The 22,478-nt window shown below is 44.2% G+C and overlaps 1 long non-coding RNA gene across 1 annotated transcript in view; it reads left to right on the top strand.

Moving 5' to 3' along the window:
* The window catches only part of LOC128349227 (uncharacterized), a 50,793-nt gene extending 45,355 nt beyond the window's left edge, over positions 1 to 5,438 (top strand). The window contains exon 2 of the long non-coding RNA XR_008318635.1: positions 4,842 to 5,438. This is a non-coding gene — a long non-coding RNA (uncharacterized LOC128349227). The remainder of the gene's footprint in view (positions 1 to 4,841) is intronic.
* The last annotated feature ends 17,040 nt before the right edge of the window (positions 5,439 to 22,478 follow it).

Here is a 22,478-nt window from a genome sequence, read left to right as displayed (position 1 = left end):
GAAATTTAAGGAGAAACGCGCACCACCGGAGGAGGGGGAGTGAAGCGGGCGGCAGGGAGGTATGCCGCCCGCTTACTCGAATATATACTTCAGAATTCTTGAAGGGGTGAGTAAAGCCCCCCCCCATTCTTTTTAGAACCACCCACCCGAACCAAAACCACCCCGTGTCCGGACCAGTCTGGAGGCCTTTAGAATGGCCTCCGAACCGGTCAGTGCACATGCCTACTCTGGCCAAGGCGGCGGCGGCCAGTGTTCCCCGGCGCCGCTCACCCAGCCTCTTCGGGGCGGCCGCTTCTGGCCGCCCAAGATGGCCACCGGGTGCCGGCCGTCATGTCTCCCTTGCCCTGTTCTGCGCATGCGCTCTGCGCATGCGCAGAACAGGCCAGGGAGACACGGACACACACTTGGTGTCCGTCCACGGACGGACACCATGCGTTTTATTAGAGAGGATAAGAGCCCCACCGCAAAACAGTTTTGCACAGGCACAATTACTGGCACAGGGGAATGCAGAGGGGCACTATTTTTCTGTTACTCTGGGAAGGGATCATGGTGATTTCCTAGGAGGGAATATATATATGAGGGAGGGCAAAGGAACCTGGGGTCTGGTCCACTGTTACCAAGGATGCTCTTGGGCGATAGCAGACCCCTCCAAAGCAGTCCAGGGACACCCAAGCACACTCCTGCTCCCATGTTGGCTTGCCACCCAGGGATTAGCCCTCTCATGAGTGGACTAATCCACTCTCCATTCTCTCTGGCACATAATATAACTTGTACACTGTGACCACCTTCTGTCCAGGCAACCCTTCCATACTGCTAAGGACTAGTGGCCACTCCATGTGTCCGGGCGGTACTGGGTGGGCAGACTAGGGAAACACCTGGACCGGGGATATAGCTTTACTCTCATTCAAATTTCCCAGGTTTGGACTGCTGTTGCAGTGTATGCGGATTGGCTGCCGTGGGGAATTACAGGAGAGGGGAACCCTGATTATCAGTGATTCCAGGAAAGTAGGTTGGCTTTACCAGGCACAACCAAACATGGATATGAGCCCTTGGATGACAGGACTGGAAGAGTGACTGCTTTGACTGATTCCTCATGGCAGTCGCCATAACAGGTGTTGCTGGGGTGCCCGTCCTTGCAACTTGCTTGTGTCAAACAACTGGGCTGGACAGAAGCTGCTGTCCAGCCACATGCATGTCTCCATGACTGTACACTCTCATGAGAGTGCAGTCCTTGGGAGGAGGAGCATGGTCACTCATTTTACCGATTCTGCCCCATCCCGATGTACCTCAGGATAGTTCTTCTCATGAGTGGTGTATGGATCTCTCCATGGCCTTTCACTTTCATGAGAGAGTGGTCTGCTCCAGAGGATTTTTGGTTCCAGAAACAGCACAAAACCCCCATTATGGCGGCATCTGTTTTCAGATGTAACACTGCCACCTTCAAACCTCAGTTGGAGCAGTGAAACGCATTATAAACTGAAAGTCCCAACTGGAGTTTGGCAAAGGATTTGTAGGTCACTTTTGCCGTGAAATTGAGGTTTCACTTTATGTGTGAATGGAGCCTATGAAACTGTGGTCCTTCTGGCTTGCCGAGTCTACCAACAATCCTGTGCAGCTTTTACTTGGAAGTAAGTCCCACTGTGTTCAGTGAGACACTCAGGGATCTGTGCACAAAATTGCAGCCTTAATGACTTTTAATATCCCAAACACAAAACAGCGCCTTTTTGGAAAAGAAACACCCTGTCATTAGAAAATATAAATGTTTCATTTGTTCTCCCCAAATAGTTTCCACAATTTCCTTGTGGGACTGGGAACAAAAGACTTTGAACCTTTGAACCTTTGCCAAACAAACTAATTGCTTTTCAACTTAAGCTGCTGCCTTCCCTGCAGCAGGAGGATAGCACTTTCCCTTCTGTCTGTCTTCTCAACTAAGAATGCTGCCACCTTCATGGGTGGCAACAGCAGCAGGGCTATCAGCGCTGCTTACCCTTCTGGTTGCAGCCCGCCATTTTACTCCCCAGAATTTCCCAATGCTCAGTGCATTCTGAGAAAGACAATGAAGGGTGGCAGCTGCTGCAAAGGCAAGCGGTGCTTGAGACACTGCTGCCCCCTCCACCCACTGACACAATGAAGTTTTCCGTTTAAAAGACAGACTGCAAGAAAAGCGCTGCCACAGTAAGTGGCCCACTCCAACCCCTCAGTGTCTGGGTCACTATAGTGCCCCTTCAAAAAGTGAAAAACCTCCTCTCCTGATTTTGCTGCCCATGAACGTGGCAGTCAAATTGGGGGAGGAAGTTGGCCCAGCTCCACAAATAACCATCACTAAGGAAGCACAAGTGTGTAGGCTTGTCTCTCACTAGCAGTGGCTCTGCCCAAGCTTACGGTATAATCAGTCCAACAGAAGCCTCTGTTCAGGACTTCTTATCCTCCTCAGTCACCATTCAGCAGCAGCCTGTAACATGTGGACCTGCAGAGACTATAAGTTCTTGAGTCAGACAGGGTGTCAGCCTCCTGACTGTTTGGGAACCATTAACTCAACTTCTAGCTTCAAAGAAGCATGGTGTTGCTTGGCAGGTCCTCATCATTTTGAACCTGGATCTGCTTAGACACCAGCTTTGGATTTTGTATTGGACTTGGGCTGATGCAAATATAAAGTTGCAGGCACAGTCCCTTTTCCACTTTTACATCTAGTACCTTGCTTATTTTAACATAAGAATAGCTCCCCCTGCTCAATTCCTACACAGGAGTAGAGATATATGGGTTTAAGTGCTACTCTTGGCAGGGGGGATCACCCTACTCAATTTGTATCTAAGTAGCATTTTTATCATTCAAAACTGGGGCTTTTGCTAAAGGTTTTGCAAACTAAATAGTCCTGACTGTCTCTGATATAAATTCATATCAGTCTTGATAAATCTCAAGAAGTTTAATAAGCAGCAATATATTAGATTCCTTGGTGTATTCATTAAACTAATTGAGAACCTCAAATGTATTCTCTTCACATTTGACACAAAGAGAAATTATGTTTAGGTCATTTGACAATATTTAGTTCAAGCATTAACAAAATCCAACTTTATTCAGCATTTTTTCTCCTTATTAAAGCATTTTGATATACAGCACTGATCCAGAGCCCTTTGAAATACTCAGATTGTCTTGTGGGAGCTTGTGGCCAATCCTGCAGCATTCCCATACTTTGACGTATGTTCAACAAATAGACATCAAATGAAAAGGAAAGGAACAGCTGCTGTCTTGTGCCCTTCCTGCCTGCCTGCCTGCCTTCCTTCCTTCCTTCCAGTGGGATGTGAATTTTTCATTCACTGAACAGTTATCTGCAAGTACTGCTGTCTAAGTAGGAAGAAAAACCCCTCTTCAGATAGCAGAGGGCAGAAAAACTACCACATTACATTTAGTTTCCACATGCACTTTTGATATGATGAAATCGTAGCTCGTAACTTCCACATGCTGGAGATTCTTAGGGCTGACTCTACATGGTGGAGTGCCAGGGCACAGTCTGAGGACACATGACACAGCCATTCTATTGAAGCTAATCTGACCTAGGTCTAGTGCCTGGATGGGTGAATATCTGGGAACCTCATATACACTACCTTGGGGAGTTCCATAATGGATGAAAGGTGGGGTGTGTGTGTGTGTGTGAGAGAGAGAGAGAGAGAGAGAGAGAGAGAGAGAGAGAGAGAGAGATTAGGATTTAGGATGAAAGGGATTGTGGAGAAGTTTTGTCATCTTCTAGCAACTGCCCATGCCTCCTTAGGGATGTCTGCCTCAAAATTTGAAAGCCATGCTGTAGTTCTGCAACAACTGAGAAAACAATTACATTGATTTTTAGTGGTGTTCCTATAAATAGTTCCTGAGCATGACAACTGCTGAAATGCTCAATAATAGTCTCGCAGGAGACCATCTGGTGTAAACCTAAATATTCTTGACTTTTATTCAAGGCAATCATATGGAATTACCCAGGATAATCATACTGAAACTGCCCCTCTACCAGGACAGAAAATAAATTAATGTTGTTCAAGTCTGTGACTACAGAAGTTCCTGTGACCTTTGAGACATTACTAGAGATGAGTGAGCCTTCACAAGCTCCCTCAGATTAACTTGAAACAGATCCAGGTTCTCCCCCCACCCCACCCCCCCACTCACAAAATGGAAGAAACAATGTTCCAGATCACATCAAGGCTCCAGGCGGGAAATGCCTTCCCTCATCACTACCAACTTTTTCCATCTCCAAATGCCCTCTCAGCCAGTCTCCACCACCCCAAAACACCCTCTGCTTGCTTTACTTCACTTGTCTGTCAAACAGCAGGGCGGGGGCAGGAGCATGAGGAGAGGAGAGGAGATTTGTCCCCACTCTTTCTTTCTGTTGCTATGACAAACTGGGTAGCTACCTCTTCTGTGGTCCCACTGGTGTGTTACTGCTACCCAGTACAACTGGGCAATGGAGGGAGGGTACAATTTCCTCTCCACTACTTTCCCTGTACATCGCAGCTGCCTTTCTTACCATTGGTGGGTATGGGGGAGGGAAGCTAGGAATTTAGTTTGGATTCTGATCCAAGTTGGAGAAGAACTGGAAAAGAAAGCTGTGTGCACTTTCCTGGCCCAGATGCCTTGAACAGGTTGTGAGTATGGGTGGACAAAAGCAAGGTTGAGGGCTGCTTTTTTATTTAATTTGGGCAAATATGATAGCTTGCATGACCATGGTGAATCTTGAGCACCCAGCATTGGGGTGAGGAAAAGGGCCTGGTATCCTTACTTTGCATATTTCATCACACTTCATATTTGTGAGGAAATTGTGGTGATTCTTTTTCCTGTTCCTTTCTCTCTGGTAGGTTCCAGATGGTGTCACTTGGAGATAGTTGCTCTTTGAAATGAGAGCTCTTATATGGCTGAAGACCCTGAAGATGTACCTGTTTTCCCAGGGCTTTAATTGAATTTTAAATTTTAATATGTTTATACTCATTGAGATTTTTATCTGTTTTATGCATTTTAATTGTTTTATATTGTTTTTATATTTTGTTTTAATTATACACTACATGGAGATTTCTATATCAGGTGTTATAGAAATATGATCAATTGATTGATCAATCAATCAATCAGTCAGTCAATCAATCAATAAAAGTCCCCATTGCTGGTCTATTATTAGAGCAAGTCAGATCCACAGCAGGCCAGATCTCTGGAGCTTGGTAAGGATTGTGTCTAATAGGCATGGGCTGATTTTGATTTATTTGTCCCTAGTTGTCTCAACATGACTGAGTGAGTTGGGAAGGAGTGGAAATGCTGTTTTTATTGGGGTCTTAGTTTTTCCTACTCTCCAGTTTCCTTTTTTGGCACATCAGATGCCTATATTGATTAAGTTTGGACATTTTGCAGTTGTACTATTTTAATATATAGGCCGGGTTGTTGCCTGTGCCCTTCTATACCCACAATTTGTGTCTGGCCTCCTCATTTTTTCAATGCAAACCATGTTTTAATAAGTACACAACTTCTTTCTGTGGAGTTTTGTGTGAATGGCCATATGACCTGAACAACTGTCTGGAGCCCAAGTACTGTAAGTTGGGAGGTGATCAGATGGGCCCCTGATGAGAGGTGCACTGAAAACCACCTGGTCTTATGAAGTTCCTGCTTCTAGCACCTGATACTTTGGTGCTAGAAGCAGAAGGAGGGAATACATGAGACTACTTGTGCCCATATTCTTCCAGTAAAGGGAGGGTAATATAGGCTAATTTGAAGGGGCTAGTTATAGAGGAATCTATCCTTATGTAAGGATTATACAAGATACCCTTCAGGTCCCTTCCAGCTCCTCATTCATATGACTCCATGACCTACAGTCTAGTTTTTCCCTCTGTGGGTACAGTAGAAAACAAACATGGCAAAGGAGATGGCATGCTGGGAGAGTGCCAATTATCTTTGTTTGGAAGAGGTATCTTCCTGTATCTTCTCTCTAACCATGATAGATATGTTTCTGATCCAGAATGCCATCAAATTATTTTACATCACAAGGAGAAAAGATGCACCTTTTTATCATTTCATTGAGCAGGGTTTATCATACCTATGGCTAGAAGATGTCAGAGATGGCCATCGCAAAGACAGCTGCTTAGCTGTTTTGCGATCGTCATTTTGTTATGACTTCCTATGGGATTACAGGAAAACACACTGATTCTGACATAGTTACCATGCAGGCCTAATGTTCATAAATGCCAGGTTGTCAGTCTCATCAGGTCTAAGCAACCGAAATAGAAGGTGCTTTTTAATGCTACCCCAGAGTCAATTAAAATACAGTAATGCTGACATCTGCAGAATATGGAATGATCAAAGTAAAGAATGCCCATACAGCTTCTGACATAAAAACAGTGTGTTTGGCGGCAGAGTGACACGGTGTAACAGGTCAGGTAATTATGAGAAAATCTATGATGTATCTGTTGCAATTGCTTAGCTTCTTCCCATTATCAGAGCCATCAAACAGAACAGCGCTCTCACTTCTCCTGATGGATCGTAAAGCAAGTGACACCCTCGGTCTCCTGATACAGAAGGCATCTCAGGAGCGGCTGAATTAATTTGACAGTAAATAGGTGATAGCAACTGCTGTCTTTCTCTCTCTTATTATTATTTTTTTAATTACACCAGGACACATTTTGGCACTTTAGGGAATAGCTCCAAAAACCAGGCTCCATGATTAGCGATCTACCCTTCTCTCCAGCACATGCACTCACACGCACACACACACCCCCTAGACCTCCTTCAGCTTGGCCGCTCCTTTATTTACTTGATAACTACACTATGGCAACAGTTTTATTCCCTTGCTACTGAATCTGCTCTCAAGACTACTCCTGTTCTGAATGATGTGCTTTCATTATGATGATTAAGGAATCCTTGACATTTGTAGCCTTGATGTGTTTATTAAATTAACAAACATATCTGACAGACGAGTTGGTACGCTTAGAGTATGCTTATTTTTAAACTGCAGATGTATTTGAAAAGGGTGATTGTGTTCTGCTTTAGTACTACTATAAATGGCCTAATGGATTCCCAGTTATGTATAGGCCTTCTCATACACCCCTCTGAAGCAGACTAATTATGGGGATGGGGGCAGTTACATTAAATACCTACGGATTTCTATTTATTCCTTCAAAATTATCACAATAATTACAGTAATACATCAGGCATATAAAAATCATCAATCAAAATAATTTAAATCCAGTATCATGTCACAACACAGAGCATGGTTCCTAAATGTGTATTCAAAGATGGCTTCATTGTATAAATATTATATGGGTGGATCTAATTTGTGCACTGTGACACATATCTCCAAAGGCCTGAAACTGAATAAAGTGTTTATACACTTACAAGGAACTTCCTCTCAGAAACCTTTTCAACAGATATTTTTGTCATTAAAAGTAAATCCAGATGGAAGTCTAAGTTGATGAAATTGCCCACTGGTGGATTTTCTTGAAAAATGTAGTGACAATTCCTATGAATTATGTGTGGTGAGATTACAACCCAGCACCTACAAGAATTCTTGTGAAATATGTAGCAAGCCAGGAGATGGTAAATTGCACAATTTCATACAATGTATCAGAGCACTCAAATAATGGCCACACACACAAGACCCCCAAACCATTGCTTGTTGTATTTATTGTTACAGTGTCAATAGCAACAGGGTGCTAATAATACTGGGCAAGAGGAGAAACCACTGCCGAGAGAGAATTCCTTGCATTCCATGATGAACCATAGAGCTCCAGATAGCTGAATCATGTCCTGCTTTCTCCCTTGTCTACCTTAGAGGCATGCAGAGTTTGTTAGCCGTGTTAGCAGAGGTAGCAAATCAGCCAGGCACACAGACAGGAGTGCAGACATGTTCAAAAAACACAAGCTGCCCAGCATCTTGGAGCCAACTCTCACCTCCCCTGCCCTCTCCCCCACCCTCTGTTGGTCAGCTGCCCACTCCTGCAGCTGGCTGCTTGCTTGCAGCTGGCTGCTGCCGGCCACTCCACAAGCAATCAGCTCCCTGAGCAGTGGGAAAGGAGGAAAGTCCCAAATGGGGGCTTCCTCCTTCTGCCCAGCCCAGAACCGGCTGCAAATGAAGGGTGTGCTTGCCACTGCGCACTGTGTCAGGGCTGCTGAGGACTCATAAAGCGGCTCCAATGCTGTGGAGAATGGGTGGTTTCACAATCGGCGCTGCCACAAGTACTCCCATTTGCAACAATGGAGTGACTGTAGTAGCGCTGATAGTGAAACTGCTCATTGCACGCATACCCATACCCAGTGAAGACACAAAACACATATATTAGAGTCAAACTGGGCCACAACTTTATTTAAAGCACATAACTGAAACTGTAAAGAGCATTGGTTCTCCACTCCCTTCAGTGAGTTACCTAGGGCCTTGCTGCCATCAGCACAAATCCCACCTAAATACTTAGGGTGACACAGCTTCAGGAATGTGCATGAGCTATTCCTGCACTCCCTTGCAGAGGGAGGAGGAGTGTTTTTAACAAACAGGTAAGGAGCTCCTTACCTGCCCCCCCGCTCCCCCCCCCCAGCCAGCGCTTGTTTTAGAAACAGCTATGTGGGGCTGCAGTGTTCCTTCAGTCAGCATGCGCACACATGCGCTGGTCATTTGTATGCTGATGCCAATCACATCAAAAAGACACTGGAGCAATGTTCTACCAGGTGCTACATCCTTGAAAGCAAAGTTCAGATCCCCAAGCAGAGCCTGTAACTGTCTGATGGTAACCTTCATGTCAGACAGGCACAACTGCAGTTTGTCCCTGAGACTCACCAGTTCATCCACTGGCAGCTGGGAACAACCTGCCACTGTATCCAGTTCTATACCCAGAAAAGTAAGTTTAGTAACTGGACCCTCCATCTTGTCCCTTGCAAAGGGCACCCCCAGGACCCAACACAGTTCTATAAACGTGCACAACAAATGTGCACACATGACAGAGCCGCCTGGGCCCACAAACAGAAAATCATTGAACTATAGGCAGTAGTGTCCACCCCAGCCCTGCGCCTAACAGCCCACTCTAACATGGTACTGAACGTTTCAAAGGCAGTATACGATATAGAGCAGCCCACTGGCAAAGCCCTGTCAATATAATAAGGCAAAACCTAAGAGACAGAAGTCAAGGTGATGTACAAGTAATAAGTGAAAGGCAGACTCTATATAACATTTCACTAGTAATGCTGCTGGCCCACAACTGCGTAAAATGCACACCACCTGATCAGATTATGTATACCAAACAGAACAAAGTTCTGTATGCCATCATTGACTGAAGAATCCTTCAGGAATGATGAGTGGTGGATCAGCCTAAATTCCCCAGGTACCTTCTTGGGCACTACGACCAAAGGTGACACCCAAAGTTTGGGCAATGGCAAGGCCTCATAAAACCTCAGCAGAATTGAACAGGCCCCAGAATTGGCCCAAGGCCACCTCTTTCTGAATCTTTTGAAAGACGACGAGGCTATTCTCACGATCAACAGAAAGCAGGCTAAGGGAGCTTAGCCCATTTTCCAGGGATCGTGGAAACCACCAGGCTCACACGCCCGCCTAAAACACCCTCCCCTTAAATGAGGTTAATGAAGTGAGTGTTCTGTTAACCTCATTTCATTGCTTGTGTGTCACAGCAGTGTGCGGTGACACAGGAGTAGACCCCCAGCTGGGAGGCTGCAAGCAGCCTCTTGGGCTCGGGGGTCTCTCCAGGATGCCCCATGCATTTGCGTGGGGCATCCTGGGACTTCTGGGGGCCACGTGGTCCTCAATCCCCACACACCCCACCAGCTCCATGACGGAGCCACAAGTCATATGGGCGGCCAATCTGGCCACCTAGCTCCAAGCAGCTGCTCATCTGTGGGGAGAGCTGGCTAAGCCCACTGTCCCCACAAAACCCCATCAGGTGCTTCACATGTCATGTGAAGTGCCTCAATGTGTTCCATCCCCTGAACTGATCACAAGTTACCAGACTCTGCATGAACCAGAGAGAATTTGCATGGAATCCCAAAGCCGTCACTAAAACCCTGTAAAACTACTCAGCTGCAGACCTGGAAGGATAATCCAGGAGCCATTTCTGCATCACCTCTACCTTAATAGGGCTAGGTCCCTTTTCCAGTGGGAGAGGGATTGACCCCACCTCCCACTTTTCCCCCTGACTGGTGCCCCCCCCCCCGAAATCCCTGCAACCTGGCACAATAGATGCCAGGGTGCTTACCCCCCACAGAAGCTGCAGTTGTGGCAAAACTTGCAGCAGGACTGGGTGCAGAGCCCCTCACAATTAAATCCCCAGCATATCAGCTGGGCTTGAACCAGCTGTGGGGAATCGACTGGGGGAGGGGCACCAGCCACAGGGGTCTGGGAAATAATGTGCCCATTCTCCGAACGCTCACCCTACATGGGCTGTGATCTGGAGCCAGAGCTTGAATAATATCAAAGTATTTTAATAGCAGGGCCTCATGGAGGCTGAAACTGCATCATAACTCCCATAAACATTATGAATGCAGTAATCCAATTTGCCCAATTGCATTCAATGGACCTCCACTTGCTCTTTTCATGTTCCCCAGCCTGATCACCTTCCTGAGGGACAGTCTCATGTTCCCTAAACAATAACTGGAAGACATCAATGTACTCACCTCACCATAGACACTCCTTCATGACCTGGAGAAGGTGATCACCCAAGGGAAGTGATCCACTACCATGAGGATAATTATCTGGAGAGGGGGCACCAATCAAAGCCTCAGAACTGGTGTCTGTTGCACTAGTCCAAGTGATCTGGCCAAATGGACCCCCACCCTGCCACACCTGATTACAAGCCCCCCACGGGTCAAAATGTCACCTGGTCAAGCCTGTAGGCCAATCTTGTAGCCCAGCCGGGAGCCCTGGAAATGGCTGCCAATCTACCATGGGTCCCATAGTCCAAGGCAACACCCCTGAAGGTGCCTCGCTTGTACCAAGACCTATGGGCACTCCAGCTTCAGAAGAGGATGGTGCTGGTCATGATGGTACCTCAGTCAGGTCCACCAGAGCAGGAGCAAGAGCAGAAACTGCACCCACCTTCAGCTTCCAACCTGGTAAGGCGATTAGAGAGTGCATGAGCTTGGCTCCTTTAGCCACCCTGGTGTCCCATTTAGGGCAAGACAGAACTCCAGATGCCCCCCACCTCTGGATTGGGACCTGCTGATGGATTATCCAACCATGCCAAGGTCTTCCTCATCCTCTGAAGTTGAATGTTGGGTGGGGGGGAGGCCATGCCAACTTAACCAGCTTGCCCCCTTTTTTCCACTAGTTTTTTAAGGTGGCATGGTTAGCCAACTGTCTACCATCAATGGTACCCACCAACAGGCCATGGACCAAGCCCCTACCCGTTAATCCATACCAAGAATTCGATAATACCTAATAGGCTTTAAACAACACTGGCAGTCACTTGCAGCCAACTGCTACCCTTAAGGCCCCACTGCCACCAAGCAGCAAAGCCACACATCCCACTGGGGAACAAAGCGGGTGTGTGTGTGAGGGGGGCAGCAAGACTAATACTCCTCAATCTGCCTGAGATCCACCTGACTCAGCCTCCTGTGTCACTTCCCATCTACCAAAAGCCACCACTGCCGAACTACCAATAGAAGCCCCACAAAGCTGGGCTACTTCCACTATCTGGTTTTGCTAGATCTCAGACTGACAAAGGTAGAACTTGGGTGCCTTCCTTCCTTGAGTTGTGGTTTGTTTTCTTTGTGAGATAGTGTTGTGGTGATAAATGGACAGCAGCGACTCTCTCTCCCTCTGTCTCCCTCTCTCTCCCTCTAATATTTGTTTGTGATTGCTGTGATGAGCTCCATGTCTGTCATTAAGACTAACTTGTGCTCCAATCACTGCTATGGTCTGCTCTGCAATCTCCATTGCAAAGTATACTCAGTCAAAATATGACTGAAGTTGCTCTCGTGGAGCTTATGGCTATGCTTCCTGCTAAGGATGCTGCTGTGGCAGCTGTTGAAATGCTAGCAAGGTAAGGAGTCATAATTGTGTGTGAGAGAGCAACTTGTGTCAATGATGTTACTGCAGCATAGCACAGGCACTGTGGTGGGCAGTGAATTCTGAGAGCAGTTCTTTTTTGGCCATTTGGACTGTGTTTGTAATATGTGTCCTGTGTTGGAAGGGACAGATTCCTCTTTTCTGTGTGCTTCTGCAGTGTTTTTAAAGGCAGGGTTACAAAAGGCACTGCAAATTGTGTGCACTCTGTGAATGCAGCTTGTTCTGGCCATAGGGGGCAATGGCAAAACTCAAAACACCCCATTGTTCCCCATGCATAGTTCCTAGGGACACCAAAGTGGGTTGTGTGGTAGGGCATGATGGGTGCTACCTACCACCCAACCCATAAAAGAAATGGGCATGCAGGTGATTTTTTTTAACAGATTTTAACTTTCCCCCCAAAGCCCCATAGGATACTATGGGTGGTTTGGGGACAAGTTAAAAATTTGTTTAAAATGCCTGCTTGCCCGTCATCCTCTACCACTTAACCCACTTTGGTGTCCCTAGAAGCTACCCAAGGGGAACAATGGTGTGTTTCAAGTTTCCTCATTGTTCCCTGTGGCCGAAACAATCAAAGCGTTTTGAGTTGTTTCATCAAAACAACCAGCTCGACTGCTGTTTCAGTGAAACATTTCAGCTATTTTGCATTTCATTTCGAGCTCAAAACACAATGCAAAATCCTTTAAAAGGAGGGTTAGACACGTTCATGGAGGTCAAGTCTACCAGTGGCTATAGATCTTGATGGCTATAGGCTATCTTCAGGTTCAGAGTCAGGATGCCTCTGAATGCTGGTTGTAGGGGTGCAAAAGCAGGAGAGGGGGCATGCCCATCTACTTTGGGGCTTTCCAGAGACATCAAGTGTGCCACTGTGCAAAGCAGGATGCTGGATCAGATAGGACTTGGGCATGATCAAGCAAGGCTCTTCTGTTCTTATGATAATTTGAATGAAGCAACATCAGTCATAATGGATCATTAATTGTTATGCAGTCAAGAAAATACTCCAAAATGAGATTTATTTATTTATTTATTGTTGTGTTTGTTTGTTTGTTTGTTTGTTTGTTTCTATACTGCCCATCCCACATCTCAGGGCAGTTAACATCTTTTTTTTTAACATAAAACATAAAATGAAAGCAGTTCAAATATTAATAATAATAATTTGAATGAGACACCACCAGTCATTTTGTTTGTTTGTTTGTTTGTTTATAATATTCATGTCCTGCCCATGTAGTACACTACTGCTCAGTGGGGCTCACAACATTAATACAATAGTTACAATGTAAAATAAAAGGTTAAACAAGTTAAAAGACCAGGATAAAACCACATTTAAAATTACATTTTTTTAAAAAAAAATTCAAATTAAAAGTTATTTTAAAAAGCTGAAAACTGAGGACTATAAAAACTAAGGAACCTACCAGATATCAGCAGCAGATAAAACATTTTAGAGCCTCATTTAAAAGATGTATTTTTAATATATATTTTTAAACTGAGTGAGGGATTATGGTGAAGCTCTTCAGGAGGGCGTTACAAAGCAGAGGGGACACAACTGTAAAGGTCCTGTCTCTGGTCTCTGCCAGCCAGATCTGTTAGTGGTGGGGCCATGAGCAAGGCCTGAGATGCTGAGCAGGGGGCCTTGGCCAGTTCATATGGGCGAAAGCAGTCGGACAGGTACCCCGGTCCCAAGCCATGTATGGCTTTAAAGGTCAAGACCAGCACTTTGAATCTAGCCCGGAAGTGGACTGGTAACCAATGAAGCTGCCACTGGACAGGTGTAACATTCATAAAGTGACTTGCACCCAAGAGCATCCTTGCAGCAGCTTTCTGGACCAGCTGAAGATTCCAAATCATCTTCAAGGGCAGCCCCATGTAGAGCACATTGCTGTAGTCTTATCTGGATGTTGCCAATGCATGAGTGACTGAGGTCAGGTCTGATTTCTCCAAGTAGGGTCACAACTGGCATACCAGCCATCATAATGGATCATTAGTTGTTATATGCCATACTCCAAAATGAGATTTGTTTGTTTGTTTGTTTGTTTGTTTGTTTATATGTCACCCAACCCGAACAGCTCAGGGCAGTTCACATCTAAAAAATTTAACCTAAAATGAAAGCAGTTCAAAATTTAATATAAAACTCATTTTTAAAACCAATTCAATTATATTATAAGCCTGGTTGAAAAGATTGGTCTTTAGCACTCTTTTGAAGACCTCCATAGACAGTAAGCCTGTTATACATATGGGGAGCATGTTCCACAACCTAGGAGTGACAACTGAGAAAGCCTGGTCCCAAATGAGAAATCCCCGTCCCAGGAAATGTAAGTATTATTATTAGTTATGTTTGTCTCCTAGATCTCAGTTTCTCCAGGATCTTAGTTTCAAAACACCCCTGTGAGGTAGGTTAGCTTTAGAGATACTGATAGTGTTTTACCAAAAGACACAGATGAGTGGAGATTTGAAACTAGAGATAGTGAATTAGCTTCTGTAGTCAATTTTGTCTGCATCAACTTACATAGTGAATTTTGCCTCTGTGAATGCCCTCCGTCTGAGGCATTTTTGTAGAACATTACACAAATGTACCAAACTCTCGGGGGATACAGCAGCCTTCCTTCACGGGGACCTCTGCAATTATTTGATGCATCATCCAGCCACTGCAGTTATAGAAATGGTCCTCCAGGGTGCTGTGATTGTATCTATAGAAAGACCTGCTTGTATGAGACATCCGCTGTACAAATCCATTCTCCTGGAAGAGCACTCTGTGGAGACCAAAAGGTAACTGTGAGGCCTGGCTCACTGACCCATGGCAAAGCATCAAGTGGGGATTAATTAGGTCAGCTTGAAAGTGTGGACACACTCTCTGAGGCAACTGCTGAAGTGTCAAACTACCAAAGACATGTGGACAGAAGAGGGTATTTTCCAGTAACACTAACAGATGTATAGAGTACCATGATGAGGCCAAGGTGGTGCCCCAATGAAGACAGGCGCCCTGTCAGAAATATGTCTCCGATTTCTGCCCTTTGCTTTCTTCCTCTCATGTTTCTTTCTGCTTTCATCTTGCTTCCCCAGTTTAGCTCCCAAAGCACGGTGCAAAATACCCAGTTCAGTTCAAAGGGCCAACTATCTCACTCACCTCCTAATTGTTCTGCCACATTATGCTTATGAATAATGTAATGGCTTCTTGCATTTAGCTTGCAACTTACTTCACTTCTTCCGGACTTGATGAAGAGTCCTAGAAAACTTGAAAGCTTTTCTAATCCTCCATCAACAGATGATGGTTCAGTAAGAGATCTTACCTGACACACCTTGTTGCTTTTTATATGGTGTCATAACTGGATTGTTTATAGCCGCTGGACAGCAGGAAGAAAAATCATCAGTGAAGCAAAAGGTAATGATGCATAATTAGCTTTAAATTAATTCATGACCCAGTTTAAGAGGACATGGAAGGGGTTACTAATTAATTAAGGTGGGAAACCCTGTAGGCTTGTGAGATTTGGAGAGTTGTAGCTCATCAGCCGGGTTAAAAGGCTTTCTAAGGGTATACCCAGCACACACTGAATGTGAAGAATAACTAATAATAAAATAAAAGGGAGAAAATGAAAATAGATTTCAGGGGAAATAAAATTGTAACAAAAATACAATTAGAAAGAATCCTGAGAAATACTTCATCATAAATTGTAAAGGTTAAATAAAAATTCACAGATTGTCATCTGATCTGAATGGCGTATCGAATGTCGATTGAGTTCTGTATATTCAATATAATTTTACATAGGGTATTTTCAATTTGCAAGAATCAAGAATAAGCACAGTTGTGGTATATAATAATGTCCTACACCTCTGGGAGTTCTCTCTCTCTCTCTCTCTCTCTCTCTCTCTCTCTCTCTCTCTCTCTCTCTGCATTTTCCTGAACCATTTTGTCAGTATGAGAAGTATCACCTGGAAGCTGAGAGAGAGGAAAAGGGACTCTGAGGAAAGCATGCACCATTCATGTAGTAGTTTCCAATTCCCACCCCTGCATAGCATAGGGAAATAGTACTTTAAGGGAGATATTGCCATTTACTGGGTTCAGAGGTGCTCTAACCCCCCGGACCTTAGGGACCCGGTCCAGTCCTCCAAGGTCCTCCAAGCTATGGAAATTACCCACCCTACAAAGTACCCTGGTTTTGAATCCTGAACCACTGGAAATAGCTCCCGAGTACCCATTGAAATCCCTACATGATACTTCCACCTGGGTATGTTGGAGGGAACTTAAACATGTCCCTTTCATCTTTCACAGGCCTGATCATCAAGATTTATTTATTTATTTATTTATTTATTTATTTATTTATTTATTTATTAGAAACAATTAATGTACCACCCACTCTGAAGACTCTTGGTGGGGTACAAAAACATGCAAAGCAAGACAACATTAAAAATTACATTCTAAATTAAAAACTAAAATAACTAACAAAAAAGAAAAAACAAATTGGTAAACTAGAGGGCAAAAGCCTGGCGAAAAAGAAAAGTCTTCAAATATCAGTAAGGAAGGGGCTAAATGAATCTGAAGTGGAAGAAAGTTCCAGAGAAGTGGGGCAGCAACCGAAATGGCCCTTTCATGTGTCCTAGCACCCCAAACCTCTCAGAAATCAGGGACTGACAAAAGGGCCATCTGAGATTATCTAACTGGACAGGATGTAACTGGATGGGAGAGGTGGGTCTGTAGGTAGACAGGGGCCAAGCACCACAAGGTTTTGAAGATCAAAACCAGGACCTTAAATTGAACTTGGAAGCAAATAGGCAACCAGTGCAATGACTGCAGGAAAGGTGTTACCCTGTCATATTTTCTGGCACCCATGAGTGGGAGAGCCACTGCATTCTGGACCCATTGTAGCTTCCTGATCATCCTCAAAGGTAACCCTAGATAGAGAGCATTATAATAATCTAAGCAGGAGATAACAAGGGCATGGGTCACTGTCATTAATGCTTGCCAATCAAGGTAAGGGCGGAATTGGTGAATCAGATGAAGCTGGGCAAAAGCACTTCTGGCCGCAGCCTCCACCGGCTCTTCAAGCAGGAGGCACGAGTCCAAATGGACCCCCAAATCACGAACAAGCTCCTTTGGGGGTAGCGCCACCCCATCTAAAACAAGGTTCACATCCAGCTGTTGGCCAGTACAAGGGCTGAATAAAAGTAGTTCAGTCTTCGTGGGATTCAGTCCGAGCTTGTTTTGATTCATCCAGACTTTAACAGCTTCCAGGCATTGAGTAAGCACAGAAACAGCATCCCCAGAATGGTCTGGGATGGCAATATACAGCTGAGTATTATCAGTGCATTGATGAAATCTCACCCCAAACTGGGAAATGACCTGACCCAGTGGCTTCATATAGATGTTAAAGAGGACGGGGCAAGAACTGAACCCTGGGGAACTCCTTAAAGGAGTGGCCATGGGTCAGAGCATCTGTCCTCAATGCAGACCAACTGGACACGCCCGCTAAGGTAAGAACGGAACCATGTAAGACAGTGCCCCCGATACATAACCCATGCAGGCAGTCGAGAAGGATGGCATGATCGATAGTGTCAAAAGCCGCTTAGAGATCTAAAAGGACCAAGAGAGGGACACTACTCTTCGAGACCCTCATCAAGGTCCCAAAGAAGGTCATCTACCAGAGCAACCAGTGCTGTCTCCGTGCTATGCCGAGGGCTGAAACCTGACTTATAAGAATTAAGACAGTTAGTTTATTTCAAGACCCTCTCAAGCTGGGCACATACAATCCTCTCTAACACCTTCGCTAATAAAGGGAGGCTGGAGATCGGTCTATAGTTGTCAAGGACCTCAGGTCCAGGGAGGGTTTCTTCAAGTGAGGGTGAACTATTGCCTCTGTAAGGGCTGCTGGCACTTAAAGATGCAGCTTAAACCCTATCCAATGTAGTATGATGTGTACACAGCGCAGAGCCATGTACGTACAGTTATTCCAACATGTTCAATGTACAACATAGCATCATACACTTCTTATCTGGACCCTACATTTGTGGAGGCCTGTTCCAAGGTTCAGTTTTAAATGGATGCATGAATAGTCATTCACTCAGAAACGTGTGTGTGTGTGTGTACAAAGTCAGACATGTGCATGCCCATACAACATAATATCTGGACAGGGCTTTGGTTGAGTGATGTGGTCATAACATCAGTGCAATCTGTTCCAGTGCCTCATCCACAAGAGTGGTTTCTAGAGTCCTATGCCAGCACCGTGTACCATATATGAAGCCCCACTGAAAGACCAGCAGTCTAATTCTGAAGCAAAAAACTGTTTTCTTCTTGGAACTGATTCATTGCATGGTTGCAAATTCCTTTTATCTAATATTAAAATGGACAGTTTGCAGCTCAGTCTCAAGAATTCTCTGAAGCAGAGAATCGTGTATATAGCTCCCACCACTGGCACAAGGGGGTGCACCAGCTCTAGAACCCAACCCAAGCACAGGTAAGACAAGACCCTTGACTGGTAGGCACTGTTTTCTATAGTAAGCGCACTATGCATGTGCTGTGTGCTAGGACTGTTTTTGATTCTTTCAAGACTTCCATTTCTGTCATCTTTCCCAGCAGCGACCTGTTTGCGAGTGGGATCAGAGACCATTCTTACTTAAAGGGCCAGAAAGAGCCCTATTCCGCTCTTTCTTTCTCATCCATCATTACAGTCTTCCCCATTATATTGCCTGCCTCCTCAGGAACCACATTATCACTTCCAATGGGCAACACTTGCATTTGAGGTGGAGCACATGGCTAAGTGTTGGTTTATTTAGTCAGGGCTCCAATTGAATCGTCTGTTTCTAGCTATTAGGTCTAATGGCTTTCAGCTGACTTCTACAGTCAGTTCTTTTTGTTCACCAGTATTGGCTGCTATGCATGCACCTCTCCCAAATGTTGGCAAAACCTCAATTTCCATTTGAACAGAGTCATGTTGAGATTCACAATTAGCGGACATATTCCCCCTCCCCTTCGTTACCCACCTTGGAATATCAAGGGTTGCAAAAAATAAATCTAATCTGCCAGATGAAATGAAATGAATGCAATATTCCAAACCAATAGGAAATTAAGGAGGAAATGGAAATGATGATCATGGGAGACAGGCCTCTGCTAATGGAATTTGGATCTTTTACACATGTAAAAGCTGTCAACCTGGCTGCGTTCTCCTAATGTTCCCTAGGCAGGCAGCAATCTTCATTTCTTTCTGCTGCTCTTTCCTTTATGATACTGCAGCATTTTGGAGTTAGAATTTTGAAATTAGATCTCCTTATTGTGCAGGCAGGATGTCCAGTTTTATTCTATCAAATGCCACAGAAACAAAGGGAACAATCCATTTTTCCTGATAGAAGCCAACAGATCGTAAGAGGTTTGAGATGAGTGTGAGGATACAATTTGCCTAGAGAGTGCCTGAGGATCAAGACAACCTGACTTTCCACGGAATGAGTCTGTCAGCTGGCATCTTGCGGTAATTGCTTCCCATGGCAGGACCTCACCAGCCGAGGGAGGGCTGCTCTCGTCAACTCAAGAATCCATTTTTTACTGTCGCTGAATGATAATTGTTTGCTAAGGCTGAGGGAACTTGTTGCCAAGTCAGAAAAAGGGGGCTGTGGCTGTGATTGGCACTCATTAACTCAGGATTTGGGTTTGATCATTCCCTTATTCAAAACGAGGGTATTTGGGAGGAATGGGAGAAGGAGGATGCTCAGTTGTTTGGAGAAAACAAATGAGATCAACCACAGAATGGAAATCAGGATGTCATGCCTGAAAGCAAATAACTAGTTGTATTCACTCAAAGGGGACCAAATAGCATGCATGGTCAGGTAATTTGAATGTTTTCCTTCAAGTGGAACTCTCTCTTTGGAATTCTTTCCCTCCAACTACACTACGGTTTGCTTGTTTTGTTCATTATGGTACCTAGATCTTATCATAGGCATTCTTCTGGTTGTATTACTTGGCTATGTCAACCACATAAGGAATAAAAGATGGGCCAGAAATGCAAAAGAGGGGGAATCGAATTTATTTGGACGCAGAAAAAGAAACCTGTGTGTATGTGTTGGCTTTCTGACCTAGACTGTACAATACAAACTAGCCACACTGGAACATGCTCTCTCAACCTGCATTTGAAAAATAACTATTATGATCTGCACATACTACTGAGAGGCAGCCAAACCATTGGCAATGACCATTTCTGACAACCATGGGAGGACTTTGTGTTATTTTATTTAATGCAAGAAGATTTATAAATGCGCTATAGACATAAAATCAGTATTAGCACCTATAAACAACAATAATAAAAATAGCAACTACATTTAACATGATTAGTATTTTTGTGACTCTGATGGATAAAAAAAAGAGTGTGAATCACTGATACATTTTTTTTTTTTAAGCTGATGCTCCCATGCTGTTTTGTGTCACTCATACAGTGTTGAGTTTCCAATCTCTTTGCATAGTTGAAACAAGGGAACAGTGTATCAATCAGTTGGGTGAAGGCTTAATTGCTGTAGCAGTTGAAGCTACTACCTGCTAACTGAGCACAGAGGCACCTTTAAAGTGGCGATTCTCTTATATTTAGCAGGGGGAGAGCAACTGTCCCTATCCAAACCCAGCACAGCATCCCTCCAGTGGCTGTTGCTGGTGTTTACCTTCTTTTTAGACTGTAAGCCCTTTGGGGAGAGGGGACCATCTTATTTATTGTTTGTTTTTTTCTGTGTAAACTGCTTCGAGATTATTATTTTTTTGCTGAAAAGCAGTATATAAATATTTGTAGTAGTTGTACCACACCTGAACTAACACAGATGAACTACCACCCATGCTTTCAGCTGCCCATGAAGTTTTGACCAGGGGTGTGCAAGACATTTTTTCAGTCAATCATTCAATTTGGTTTCATTGTTTAAATCTCTTTCATTTTGTCATTCATTTAATAATAATAATAATAATAATAATAATAATAATAATAATAATTTCATTTCAGATGAATCTCCTATTTTTGTTATGCCATTCATTTTCACAAAGGGAAGACAAGGAAGTTATCTTATACTTGAAAAGGACCACCGGAGCTCCTTTCAGCAGTTGCTCCCTGGTGACTGTCATGTCTTTCCCATAATGCTCCAGATACTGCATACGACCTTGTGTCATGCACTTCAGGAATTAACCCTCTAAGAGACTAATGGATGTTTGCTAAATCTGTTGTACTTTATATTATTTGTGACCTGATTTATCTTCCATCATAATATCATATGTCAGGAAATGTTCTAGACTTTGTTCTCTTTCCCATGCTTTGATCAAAACTCTTGCCTTGTTTGCATAAACAACATGTGCAAACTTTCAGTCTGCATTCCATGTAAATGTAAAAGCATCATAATTCTAAGATGCACATCCTGTGTGTGTTCACTTAATGAAAAGAGGGGAAAGGGGGCATTTCACGTCAATACTGATGCCAGTTTAAACCACAAACCACAGAACATTTGCTCAAATGTTTTTTCTACCATGTCACTACATTGCGATTGTCTTGAAGTGTATTATATAAGTTCATTGTTATATGGTTTGATTTTAGCATTGTCACTGTGTGTGTGTCACATATGGATGAGTCATATCATGTTCCTGAGGGCTTGTAACAGATAATAATGAAAAAACATTAAGAGAGCCTATTCATATGAAATAAAATTCAATCAGATTAAAATTTAAGAAATCCCAATACTTTGGCGAGATTAACTCCAACTCTACTGCAAACTAGCATAAGCAGCAAGAAATATAGTATGCACAAGCATTGATCTTTGCAAGGAACCAAAGAAGGATTTCTGGGTGTGGGTGTGGTTGTGTGTGGGTGTGCAAGCACAGGGGTGGGGAAGGGGCAACTATTTAGAATAGCTGTCTGCATGTCCTTAAAGTATAGATGGTATCATTAAGAAAACTTATTGCTCTCGCCTGAAGATGATAAAAGCATTAAGGATAATTGCCAGGTCACCATCTGATAGAAATAGGTGCGACCACGTAGAGCTGGTATAAGGTGCTCCCGATTACTGATGTTCCTTGGACTTCTAGGCCCAGATCCAGATCTAGGGGCAACCTAAGACAGTGAACCTGAATGGCATAAGGAGGCATCTATGATGGGAGACATTTCCACTCAGGCCACAGAGCTTGCTGACCATTGTCACTTCAGCTGTATCTGGATTCAGTTTCAATTTGGCCTATATGGATCCTTCCAGCACCAAGACTGCCTTAGCATCAAGAAATTGTAAAAATCCCAGAATGCAAGGGGACAAAGTTTTATTTACCAGCTTTCAGTAGCCTAGATGGACATGGCTCCTATATCTACATGCTCTTATATGGAATTCTCTGCCACAGGATGTGGTGATGGCCACTAGCTTGGATGGCTTTAAAAGGGGCTTAGACAAATTCATGGAGGACAGGTCTATCAATGGCTATTAGTCTGGTGGCTATAGGCTACCTCCAGCCTCAGAGGCAGATGCC

Source organism: Hemicordylus capensis, chromosome 3, assembly GCF_027244095.1.
Source record: "Hemicordylus capensis ecotype Gifberg chromosome 3, rHemCap1.1.pri, whole genome shotgun sequence".
Classification (NCBI taxonomy): domain Eukaryota; kingdom Metazoa; phylum Chordata; class Lepidosauria; order Squamata; family Cordylidae; genus Hemicordylus; species Hemicordylus capensis.
Note: the sequence above shows the minus strand (reverse complement) of the source record. Positions and strands in the feature narration are given on the sequence as shown.